General features: G+C 50.7%; 1 long non-coding RNA gene across 1 annotated transcript in view; it reads right to left on the reverse strand.

The window, feature by feature from the left end:
* LOC126060389 (uncharacterized) overlaps positions 1-10068 on the reverse strand; it is a 57017-nt gene extending 46949 nt beyond the window's left edge. Inside the window, exons 1-2 of the long non-coding RNA XR_007513581.1 lie at positions 9679-10068; positions 4410-4754 (exon numbers count right to left, since the gene is read on the reverse strand). This is a non-coding gene — a long non-coding RNA (uncharacterized LOC126060389). The remainder of the gene's footprint in view (positions 1-4409; positions 4755-9678) is intronic.
* Positions 10069-12959: the final 2891 nt, after the last annotated feature.

A 12959-nucleotide genomic window follows, 5' to 3' on the forward strand; every position in this document is an offset into this window, starting at 1 on the left:
TCTGCTTCTCTTCCCAGCTCTTCTGCCACCTTCTCACCCCTACATTTCCCCTGTGCTCCATTCATATCAAAGTGCTTCCTATCTCCCCAGCAGCCATGGTCTCTCACACTTCCATGTTGTTCCTTCTGCTAGAATGGTCTTCCACCCATGCCACCTTCCCATACCCTACAAAGTTAGGTATTTTCCTCCCTGTGCTCTGCAGAATTGGTGTTTTAATTATTTGTTTACTTGACAGACTCTAGTCATGAAAGCTCGTTTTAAAGTTACCACATAATTTTGAAGTCTAGACCTGGGCTAGACTTGAAAAGTTTGTCAAATGAATAAATGAATATAAATCTTCTAAACTGAAACAGGTCACAGATCTTCACCTTATCCAAACTTCTGACTCTTGACAAATGGTCTAAGCCATCCAGAATGAGACGTTTATTCTCTTTCTGAATATATCTGACATCTCTGCAGTTGAGAAGGGGTGGTGTTGGAAGAAGTGATCCTCAGGAGGTTAGGATTCCAGAATCCTGAGCCCCTTCTCAAAACCCAAAGATAAGCGACAGTTCCTAGTAGGTAGATGCCTTAAGCTGAGCGCTGAACCATGGTAAAGGCTTATATGCTGGGGCAGGTCCCACAGATCTCTACTCCTAAGCTGGACTGGCCCATGTGATGGTGAAACGTTATATGGGAATGTAGTGGGGCTGAAGGGATTCCAGCCTCCCTGAACCTCCATGGCCACAGGGCCCACCGAGAGCCTGCACTCATCAGGAGCTCCGGCAGCTTCTTCTGTGGGCCTGTAGTTCTGGCTGGGAACCAAGCGGGACCAAATAGCTGCATCTCTTCCTGTCCACCAGACATCCTCTTACCCAGCATCTTCTCTTCTGCCTGCCCCCCCCCACCCTCCCCCAATCTTCTTTCCTCCAAATCTGTTGACTCCTTGTGGCTTAAGTCTTCCCTGAGATGGCCAGGAAGGAGAGGATCCATTTTAAATTAATAAAGTTATTAGCAGTTAATTACCTGAGATATCTTTATAATTGAAAAGAAAGAGAAAAAACAGAAGCCCATAAACATTCCCAGAAGCCTGTTCTTTCCACCATCACTTGGCAGGGGGTTGGGGGGGTGGTGGTGGAGAAGGGGGAGAAGGGCAGTGATCAGGACCCCACTCCTTCTCCCAGGACCCTGTTCAGACCACTGTCTTTTCTTTCTCTCAGTATTCCTCCACATGCTCCGACCCATCTGCACAGGGATATTTGTTAGGAGGGAAAGGAAACCAGCCCCAAGGAGAGCAGGCTACTACGCTGCAGACACTATGGAGATGAACACTCAAGTGTTTGCAAGATACCGTTAGCTGAGAGAAGCTCAGTAGACGTCAAAGAGGTGCAGAGAGATTTATTTCACATGGGGGGGATGCAGGGAGGAGGTGCAAATCTGAGGACTTTAATACATATATTTTTAGTGATTTTTGTATCAGATTATCCTTATTATTTGACAATTAAGTGTGGCTGGCATATGCCAGTATTATTGATTTTTAGTCCCAGCCAAATTCACTGCCACCAGAGTTATCACCACGGTCAAGGGTCATCTCCCTTCCCCTCCTCCCCACCTCCACCAACCCCTGCAGGTGGTGGAGATGTGGACTGAGTGAGGGGTAGCAGCATAAGAGAGGATGCTGAAGGAAAAGGCCCCTTCCTCAAGCTGGCCATGCTAACGAAAACAAAAACAATGCCGTCAAGTCGATTCCGACTCATAGCGACCCTAGAGGACAGAGTAGAACTGCCCCACAGAATTTCCAAGGAGCGCCTAGCAGATTCAAACTGCCAACCGTTTGGTTTGCAGCCATAGCACTTAACCACTAAGCCACCAGGGTTTGAAAAAAAAAAAAAAGGGGTTAAACCACTTGATAATTAGACCCTGAGACAGCAACTACAAGCTAGGATGGCATACCATGAAGGTTCTTATCAGAACGGGCAGAGGGGGTGATAAGTTCTCCTGCAGAAAACTCACCAGAGGCCACCCTGTCGCTAAGAGCTCAAAGAGGTAGCCCCAGACCCGCAGATTCCATGAAGTGACCCGCCCGATTGGAGATCCAGCCTTCAAAATGGTCTCCCATTCTCATCAAATTTTTCCCTGCTTAGGTTAGGGTCTACCTTATTAGTAGGAATGGTCCTTGGGTGGGGCGATTTGCACTTGACTACTAACCCAAAGGTCGGTGGTTTGAACTCACTGAGTGGTGCCACAGAAGAAAGGTCTGGTGATCTGCTTCCATAAAGATTACAACCAAAAAACCAAAAACCCTGCAGGGCACGTTCTACTCTGGAGCACGTGGGGTCATCATGAGTCAGAATCGACTTGACTTCAACAGGTTTGGGGTTTTTTTTGTTCGTTTATCAGTAGGAGAAGCATGACCTGAGATAGCCAAAATCCCTTCTATCCCCCAAAAGACCTCCCCAGGAGGCAAGCAGCAGAGAAATGGCCAGCACTCACCAGTCAGCAGCCTTAGCAGAGGCATCATCAGCTCTCGGATGTGGACAGCAGGGTGTGGGCACTGACAGGGGCAGATGTGAAGGCAGACCTGTGAGCCCCGAGCTGGAAGGCAGCACCCCAGCTTCCAGCCTCTGCTGCCCTAACAAGCCTGGGACTTTGGCCACACCCTGGCTCACCCTCCCTGTCCTCCTCCTCCTGGCCCCTTTCCTTTCCCTCAGCAAGACTCTGGCTCCCTGAACTAGGCTAAAACCTCCATCTTGAGAACTGAATTTCTGAGCAGCATTTAGCCCCCTGAATAGCCAGAGATGTCAAGAGCAGAACTCTCACCTCCCACCCACTCTTCTGCAGGCAATAACAACAAGAAGCTAAGGCGGGGGGAGGGGCAGGGGTAGGTGGGGATGGGGGGATGAGCTCAGAGAAGGTCCATGCGTAATCACACAGGCATGCAACTGTGATTGTATATACAGTAACACACATACAGAAAAGTGCATATATGTTGGATTGCTTTAATTTAGCATTTACTACGTGACAGGTAAGTAACATTATTAGCCTCATTTTATAAATGAGGAAATGGAGGTTCAGACAGCCTAAGCTGTATGTTCAAGGTCACAAAGCTAGTATGTAATGGAGAGGGATATGAACCCAGGCACTCTGTCTCCAAACTGCCTAAACCCTATGTTTTATCCCTTTTTTTTTTTTAATTAATTTTTATTAAGCTTCAAGTGAACATTTACCATTCCAATCAGTCTGTCACATGTAGGTTTACATACATCTTACTCTCTTCTCCCACTTGCTCTCCCCCTATTGAGTGTTTTATCCCTTTTAAAGGCATCTGCCATGGTGGAGGTGGGGAGGAGGTGGCTGGGGAGCCAAGGTGCATGAAAACTTTCCCTCCCTACTCCATGGGAGAAGTTGCCCTTCCTCCTCCTCTTCCCCGCTGCTCCGGCAGAGCAGGGCCAGAGCCCTTGGTGGGGGAGCTGACCAGTCCGATGCAAGCTCCTCCAGGCAGGGCCGTCACCCAACTTTAAGACCTCAGCGTCCCTTTCTGGCTCCCTGCCCTCTACCTCTCTGCCCTGCCAGCTACACCCTAAAGAGCACTGACAGTCCAGGAACAGAAGCACCCCCATATGTCCCCATCCCAAGTTTCAGGATCCTGTTTCTTCCCAATTAATGCCCTCGCTTTAACTTCAGACACTTCTCAAGGTTGGCAGTTGAGCTGGTGTAATTCAGCCACTCTTACAATAATAAGACTCTGGGTTTGACTTTTGGCAATATCAGCTCTGTTACTACAAGAAATAACACTTTCGTTCAAAACACAAGTAGAAACTTTGAGGTCGATTATGCCCTTAGTACATCTCTTTCTTTCACCAGTTTGTCTAGCAAAAGTAGGACCAACCAACCAGGTTCCTTATACTTCTCATTATGACGGAATTGTAAAAATGTATCATATATGCAATCACCAGAGCCTTGCCTTTCACAAATACCTGATCTATTGGTGGTGACATTTTGCATATTTGAATTGCTACCTCATGCCATGGATTCTCTCTTTTCTACTGGAAGCAGAGTCATCAACATCTTTAGGACTAACCAGACTTGAAAACCAATTTAGAAAACTCATCCTTACAATTTTGTTCCCCTAGAGCCACTCTCAGTACCAAATGTCTTTGGCCGGGTTCTCTAGAGAAGCAAAACCAATAAAGCATATAAATATATATACATTATATATATATACCAAAAACAAACAAACAAACAATGAGTCAATTCCAACTCATGGTGACCCTATAGGACAGAGTAGAACTGCCCCATAGGGTTCCCAAGGATCACTTGGTAGATCTAAACCACCAACCTTTTGGTTACCAGCTGTAGCTCTTAACCACTATGCCACTAGGGTTTCCAAATACACATAGAGAGAGATTTATGTCAAGGAAACAGCTTACGTGATTGTAGAGGTTGGAATGTCCCAAGTCCGTGGATCAGGATAGAGGCATCTCCTGATTCACATAGCTTCAGGGGCTGGCGAACCCAAGATCAGCAGATCAGAGAACAAGGCTCTTGTTCACAAGCTGTGAAGATCGATGAATCCCTAGATGGGCAGGCAAGACCACAAGGCTTCTCCTGATTCACACAGCTGCAGGGGCTGGCGAACCCAAGGTCGGCAGATTAGACAGCAGGGCACTTGCTCACGGGCTGTGAAGATTGGTGAATTCCAAGATCGGCAGGTTAAGTTGCTATCTCAAGTCCCAAGAACCAGAAGTCAGATGAACAGAAGGCAGCTGCAGGATCTAGTGAGGCAAAAGCCAGAAAGTCCACTTATATTCAGATGCAGGCCACATACCCAAGAATACTCCTTTTCAACTGATTGGCTACTCACAACAGATCCCATCATGGTGGTGATCACATATAAACCCTGAGAATCCTGGCCCAGCCAAGGTGACACACAATCCTAACCATCACAGTGGGGGAGCCAGCCAGTCCGATGCAGGCTTTCCCAGCCCCTCAGCCAGTGCCTTCACCTGACTTTAAGACCTCAGCATCCCTTTCTGGCTCCCTGTCCTCTACCTCTCTACCCTCCCAGCCACATCCTCAAGAGCATTGACAGCCAGAAGCAGAAGCACCCAGCTGGGCCGGGGGAGGGGGGGGGGAGCCAGAAAACCAAACCTGTTGCCCTCGAGCCAATCCCAACTCATAGCAACCCTATAGGATCCGGTAGAACTGCCCCATAGGGTTTCCAAGGCTGTAATCTTTACTAGGTGCCCTGGTGGTGCAGTAGTTAAGAGCTTGGCTACTAACCAAAAGGTTGGCAGTTCCAAGCCACCAGTCACTCCTTGGAAACCCTAGGGGCAATTCTACTCTCACTGGCAACTGTTTTTTTTTTTTTAAATCTGTACAGAAGCAGATTGCCATATCTTTCTCCCATGGAGCACCTAGTGGGTTCGAACTCCTGGCCTTTCATTTGGCAGCCTAGTGCTTAACTACTGCATCACCAGGACTCCTTAGAGGAGGGTAAGGCCTAGTCTAATTCTGGGGTTCCCCACCTGCCTGGCCATACCCACCCATCCCACCCACTGCATCTGTACTTTTAAAATCACCTTAGCGTGTCTCCCATGCCAGAGAATGCAGCCAGAGGGAGAGAAGATTTGGGCCACTGACATGGGCAGCATGGGGGTGGGGGGACACCCACTGCTAGCACGAGGGAGGGGGCAGACAGGCTGATGCACAACCCGGAACCTGGAACATGGGCATGTGGGCAGGGCTGAGGGCAGGCCCCAGGAGCGAGCCCAGAGTTTTAGGTCAAACCTGGAAATGGGTTCCTCTGGACGCTGTCTGTGGGCCAGTGGATGTAGAATCTGGAACCAGAGTGGATGTGTGAACCTGGAGGGGGTGGATCTGACACCTGTAGCCACCCAAGAGCCCAGTCATTCCCAGGGCCAAAGCCGCATGTCCAAGAATCCGGGACACTCAGTTAGTCCTAATCCCATCCTTTCTTTCCTAGGAGCCGAGACTCCTCCTGTGATTCAAAGCAGAGAACAAAGCAAGGAGGGAAGGAAGGGAGCCCCAGAGTCCCCTGTCCCAGCCCCACCCCCACCCATGCCTCTCTGGCTGCTGTGATTTGCCTTCTCTTTGGCTGTCCCTGGTCTCTGGACAGGCACTGCCCATCTGCACACTGCTGCTGAAATGGCCTTTCCAAAACACACCTCTAGTCATGCTTGCCCTCTGCATGACACCGTTTCCTGCTTCCTCAAGCCCACAAAATGTTATTGAAGTTCTGCGGAATACAAGGCCCCTTCAGCCCTATCGCTCCCCAACACAACCCATCTTCCAGTCATCTCAAACTCCTTGCCATTCTCTAAACTTCTGTCATCTCTCCCTCCTCTGGGCCTCTGCACACCCTGTTCCTTGGTCTGTCTCCCGCGAGGCTCTAAGCTCCTTGAGACCATCTGCATCTCTGTAACCCTAGCACTTGGTACAAAGGAGCAGAGGTTTTCTGAGTAATGGCTTGATGGAGTGAATGGATGGATGAATGTGGGAAAGGATAAGTGAAAACTCCTAGGAGTTCGTGGTATTTTCCCCCTTGTAACAATGAAGAAAGATTCGGAGGTCACACAGAATCAGTACCACATCCCATCACCCTTGACTGCCCCACAAGAGCCCTGGAAAACCTAAGGCAAAATAAAGGACGGAGTAACAACCCGGGATGGGCTCAGGGCAGCACACGGCTAGAGTAGTGAGTGGTCAGGAAGAGGAGATGGAGGAAGAAGATTGTGGAAGGTCAGCACCTGTAGATAAAGCTCCGGGTAAAGGAAAGGGGTTCAGACTAGGGAGGCTTCAGCCAGAAGTCAGAGGAGTGGACCTGGGGTTCCAGGAGGAAAGAACAGTCTTCCTTCAGGAATCAGAAGGAGACTAAAGAAGATCCTGGGGCCAGAGTGAAGACAGTACACTGGGACAGGTGTCACTAGCCCATGCTGGCTGTGGTGACTGTGTGAGTCCTTAAACAGAGGGAACCCTTCCTCAACCCCACACCCTCAGCAAAGAAAATAAATAAATAATCATGCGTCAAATTCTCAGGAAGAGAAACACGTGGACAAGCAGGCTAGGCATTTGGCCTGTGAAGTCCTCAGCTTCTTAGCCCTAGGTGGTAACAACAGTGAGGAAATCTGGGGTCCTCAGAAGATATGGCTTGGATAGCCCTATTCCTCCTATTCTTCACCTCCCACCCTCTTTTCTGAGTCCTCCTCATCCTTTGAAAGCCAGCTCCCCATCCTAGTCCTTCCAGAAGCCTTCTCTAAGGCTTTGATTTTCCTTACTCATTTCCCTGTGAATGGCAAGAGCTCTTCACCAGGCCCTTGACTTCCCCAGTCTTATTCCGGACATGAAAGACCATCTCCCTAAGTCCCGTGGTGACTCATGCGGAGAGCAATGGGTCAGATCTTCCATCATCAGCCACCTGCCCCAGGCCTCGCCTCAGCCCTATCTGCACCTGCTCAGGGTTCAGAGCTCCAGGGTCTGGCAGGAGACAGCTGTGGTATGGCTAGTAGCCTGCTTTATTAAGGAGGGTAAGTAAGTCAGCTGTTGCCCTGCTTCAGCAGAGAGGACCCAGGATGACTGCACACCCTGCAGTGCACCAACCGGCCTTGCAGCAATCAAGTCAACCCAAGCAAAGTGGCTCATGGGCACACCTTGTCTGTGGGAAGTACACACCATGGTGAACACAGAGAAAGGCAAGTCACCTGGCTCAGGACACTGACTTAGTGCCTCTGTGCCCCCAGAGTCAGGAAAACATGGACCCAGGTTAACTACGAGGCCATGGGCAATACCGTGTCCTTGTGCATGCTCGCTGTAAACGTCTAGCCCTGCAGGTATGCTGTGTGTCCCTCTGTTAGACCCTGAGGAATCTGCCTACCAGTGCCCCACCCAGGAGCTTCTTCACCATCACCCCCAGCCCAGATCTGAGGGCACAAACGACAGAAGTAACAGATAAGAAGAGGCCAGAGGAAAGCAGCTAAGAAGCTTTGAGTTGGCCAGTCTCACCTCCCCTCCCATCATCCCCTTCTCCTGCTCAGCCAGCACCAGTCCAGCAATGGGGCAACAGGAGGAACAGGAGAGGGGCCGCACAGGAAAGAGACCGACGATCCAGCACAGACAGCCCCAGCAGGGCCACCCACTCTTCCACCCCTGGCAGCACAAGCCCCATCACCAGGCGCTAATTAAATCCCCCTAATGGTGAGGAAATAAGGATGCAGGAGCCGGCTCCACCATGGCCTCCGCAGCCCACCGCCCTCGCCTCTCCATTGGACTTATCGCTCGTCACAGGATGTTTACAATAATTTTTAATTTGTGCAATTATTAATCACTTTTCTATCTGCCTCATTTGCATAATAATTAGTCATCTCACTGTTTGGCACGCCTGTGAATGACAGTGTTTTAAATTGAATTAAGATTTTAATATTCTATTTTCCTGCTTTCTTCCTCCTCCACACGCTAATCAAAGTCAGATTTGGCAGGCAGAGGGAGGGTGGGGAGGAGGCTGGCAGGCGCTGGACTTGGCAAGCTCCGCGCTCCTGAGGGCTGTGCCGGGAGGTGGGCACGGCTGGAGAAGACAACAGCAACCACCTTCCCCCAGAACCCGCCACTGGGGCGGGGGGCTAACCCAGCCATCAGCCAACTGAGAGGTGGTAACGAGGTGAGGAATGGCCAAAGGCAACAGGGAGGGAGGGGTGACGTGGCTCAGTGGCACAGAGATCAAGAGCAGTGCTTTCACTTCTTCCCCTAAATAGGCTGCTTTTTGCAAGAGAAAGTTGGAAAGCACATTACAGGCTGGTAATTCCTCCCTGGTTACTCATCTAGGTTAACTTTGATGGCTCAGAGTCCCCCAGGTAGAGAAGCAGGCTGGAGCGGTCTAAAACCCATTGCCAACCTTTGGATGTACTAAACTGGATTCCCCTTCCCTCTCTCTGGAACCACCACCTTCCAAATCCCAGCAGACCTTGTGCCCAGGCCTGTGCTCCACCGATGTATTAGGGACAGTTGGATTTCCACTAACATGGGCAACAGGCAGGCCTCACTACCTATATATCAGAGGACAGCTGTGGTTCTCTCTCTCTTACCCTCAAGCCCCTCTTCTCACCACCCAGGAATTCAGCTACTGCCTGAGAGGGGCGGCTCCATTCCAGCCTCCCCACTGCTATTGTGGCATTGCCTTGCATGTTGCCATGGCAATCCCTGTGGCATCCCTGGATACCCATTGCTGCTCCAGAATTCCCTGCTCAGGCAGGGCAGCTCTCTCAGCAGTTGGCTCAGAGTACCGCCCCTTTCTGAGGACAAAGAGCTAGGGTATGATGGTCAGCAGGTGTCTACAAAGCCAGGTACTGGCCTCTCCCTTAAGGTGAGGAGGGAGAGAAGATGAAAGAGGGGGGCTGGTGCAAGCAGCCACAGAGCAGGCCATCACAGCCCTGGGGAGGGCCAAACTCAATTCAGCAACCAAAGTCATCCCCAGGCCAAAGCAGGGGGAAAGACCCCATCTTGGTACAGAAATTCCTTCCTCTGCTGAGGAGCAGGGTCTGCCAAGTGTGCATTCAGGGCTAAGGGAGAGAAAGTCCTCTATATGAAGAAGAAGGAAATGAGGTCTCGCTACCAGAGTAAGGAGGAGGGAAAGCTAGAAGTTTCTCTTTCACAGGTCTGCACAGCTGCTCCCCATTCTCCACTCACAGATCAGTCAGCAAGGTCATGCAGAGAAGGTGCCAGATACTCTTTGGGTTCCCTCCAGCACAGGTGTCCCTGATCTGACCCAGGAACCTCCTTCCTATACATCCAACTGCTGGTCCACCTTGGGAAGCAGCAGCCGCAGGAGCAGGAGTGCCAGGAACCCACTGGCCCAGTCTTTGCCTGAAGGGGCAGGAAAAAGGATTGTAAGGATTCAGGAAAGGCCCAGTCTAATCCAGAAATGATGAGAAGCTTTTGAGAAACTGGGCCCCAGGGCTTCCTGCTGTGTCCCCAGCAGAGACTAGAGGGAGCACATGGCCTTGTTCTCAAGCCACTAAACCGGGCCCCATGGTACCATCATCCCTCAGGGGACCCCAGCCCTGTACTACAACCAACTTCACCTTACCGGGAGTTATGTGCTCCTGGCCCTCTTCCTCCCCAGCGGCGGCGTGGCAAAGGGAGCTCTCGGAGCTCTCTCAGGCAGGCAGACCAGCACACATAGCTAGGGCTGCAGCAGCCTCTGCTGGCCGTCTTCACCTCTGATGCCTCACCTAGGGATGCAAAGAAGGCCAGCAGACCCTCTGAGAGCTCTATGGTGACCACGATTTCCAGTTTGCCTGGGAAGATCCTGGTTTACACCTGTTGTAATTATTATTAATAGCAGCCTGCCTCCCTTCCCCCGCCCGCATTCTCAGAAGTGTCCCTGTTTGGATGAGAAATTCAAGGTCTCTCTAATCACAGCCAAATTCAGGTCCCAGAGAGCCCCGGGAGGAGTAGAATATCTCTGAGCACAACGGACAGCAACCTGCTCTGGCCCAAAACCACAGCCAGCAAACAGGAGGAAATTCAGAGTCCCCTGCCCTAGGCCAGAGCAGAGATAGGTTGATAGTCCTGCTTGGCGAGAAAGAAAGCAGATCCTGGGGAGAAATGCTCAGCACAAGGGCAGAAAGAAGGTAGGAGGAGAGCAAACTCAGCAAAAGGGTAGGAAGCACGATTGGAGGAAGATGCTATCTCCACATGTGTCCAGCAGATGGCAACACAGAGCAGTCAGCATCCCCGGTCCCCAAGAAGCAGGGCAGCCTCATCTGCTGGTCACGTTGTATAGCTCCAGGTATGGCCTCTGCCCTCAGCAAAGCCTACCTAGACTGCAAAACCTCTCTCCCCTTTACCCTACTCTTCGTTCTCCCTTCCCAGGTGACTCCCTAGCCTGACTTACAAAGTCAATAATTTAAGAAACTTCACAAGCCCACCCCCTCCACACCACCACCACCTAAGAGACAAAGAGAAGCCTGAGCATTCAAACCCAGGGTAGCAGGACTCCTGATTCCTTCCTGTGTGGTGTTACCTGGCTAATGCAAGTTCCCTCGGGAGCCCCCCTTTTCTCCATCCATTGGGGTTGAGAATTCCTGAGTACAGAGGTATGATAGGGCCATATTGTTTTTGTGCAATGGGAGTGGGGTCACAGGAATGGGGATCTCTATACACCCTGCCATGCAGAAAAGTTCGCGCAAATGTGTAAGGCACAAGTCACTTCACCTACAGCAAGAGTCAACAGCTCTGGCTTCTGGGGGACCAGGACAGCAGCAGCACCCCCACTCCACAGAGCCATCCCCACATCACACAGCCTTGTGACATGAGTGGGGAAAGAGAACCCCGGGCTGGTTCTGACAGGTTTTCCTGCACTGCCTTCCACTAGTACCTCCTCCCTGCCTGTGAGGCATGTGGGTAGGCCCTGCTGGAGACCGGAAGTCACATCCTGCACTTGCAGGAGCTGGTCGTCTGGCTGGTCGACCCTTGGGCCTCAGTCCCATATCTCCTCCCACCACTTTCCCTTCAGCCTAATGCCAAGATTCTTCCCAGGCACATGGCTGGGGCCAAACTGGGATTTTATTCTCCTTTTCCCCAGTCAGGACAGGGTAATATTGAAAAGGAAAATTAAGGATCACAAAATTCTTGAGCTTTCAAAAGTGCCCTGTTTACACTTGCACATCGTTTGTAAAATAGATACTGAATTCTGGAAATTCACACTCACTTAGTTCTTACCCGCAACGGAACCTTGACCTAACATTTAGATGCATTCAGTGTTTACTGAGCGTCCTCTACAGACCCGGCTTCACGCTGCATGCTGGAGACTATGGTCTCTGCCCTTCCTAAGCAATAAGTGTGGCGGGGGGAGAAAAACACATCACAGTTCACTGTAGTGTACAGAGAGTTACGCTAGAGCTCAGGTGTGTACAAGTATTGCGAGACAGAGCCAAAGAGGAAGGATTTAATTCTGCTGGTAGAGAGGGAGCAGGGAAGCATCCACAAAGGAAATGACATTTGTACCGCGCCCTGAAGGATGACTTAGGTTTTGCCAGTGGGAGGAAGAAGAGGGCTGAAACATCAGCTTGGGAAAAGCACGGAGGCCTGAAACCATTTGACCAGGGGAAGTGAGAAGTTCAGATAGTACAGGGAAGGGGCTGATCACCCTGGTCATGAGAGGCCTTGCCAGAATGCTGAGGAGACTGGGCTGCATCCTGAAGACAAGGGCTTCATCCTGAATTTCCTTCCTCCATGAGCCAGCAGGACTCTCCTGTCCTCAATCTTCCCTGTCAATACCGGGATAATCATGCTTCGTCCATGGTGTTCCCAAAAAGCCACAGACTCCCCGTGGTGGGCCTGAGTTGGCTGGCAGAGCCACTGCATAAACATCTGACTGGAGAGTTAGTTCCATGTGCTAATTAAGCATTCATCTAATTGTTGCAGACATGACAATCAATTAGCCCAGGGGATTAGAGACCTCAACTAAAGAGCTGTGGCGGGAGGGGGAAGGGGGGTAATTCTGAAGGCATTGAGCCCACTCTCGCCCAGAGTAGCCACTCCAAGACTCATTCATTCATTCATTTGTAGAAAGAGCATCGGTAGGCTTTGGCAGCGCTGGGGTCTTTAGCCCCAGTTTTCCCATCTACAAGATAGAAATTAGCATCCACATTGTGGTTCTTATGAGATTAGTGTATGGAGAGTCCCAGGCCCACAGTAGCAGTAAGTAAATGGTAGCTATTAGGTCTGGAGTGCAAGGCCTTGGGCCAGGAGCTGGGAATTTGAAAATGAGTAAGAGACAGTTCCTGGCCACAGGTCCTCACAGCCCACAATGTAATGTGGTAAGTGTTGCGTACAAAGTGCTAAGGAAACTCACAGAAAGGCTGGATTGGCAAGCAGATCCTCCACTGGCAATAGCAGCAGGAGTTTCAATTCTGAGTTCGTAAGTAGAACTTGGCAGAGAGAGCCCTTCTAGACCCTGCCAC

Source organism: Elephas maximus, chromosome 17 (genome assembly GCF_024166365.1).
Source record: "Elephas maximus indicus isolate mEleMax1 chromosome 17, mEleMax1 primary haplotype, whole genome shotgun sequence".
In the NCBI taxonomy this organism is placed as follows: Eukaryota; Metazoa; Chordata; class Mammalia; order Proboscidea; family Elephantidae; genus Elephas; species Elephas maximus.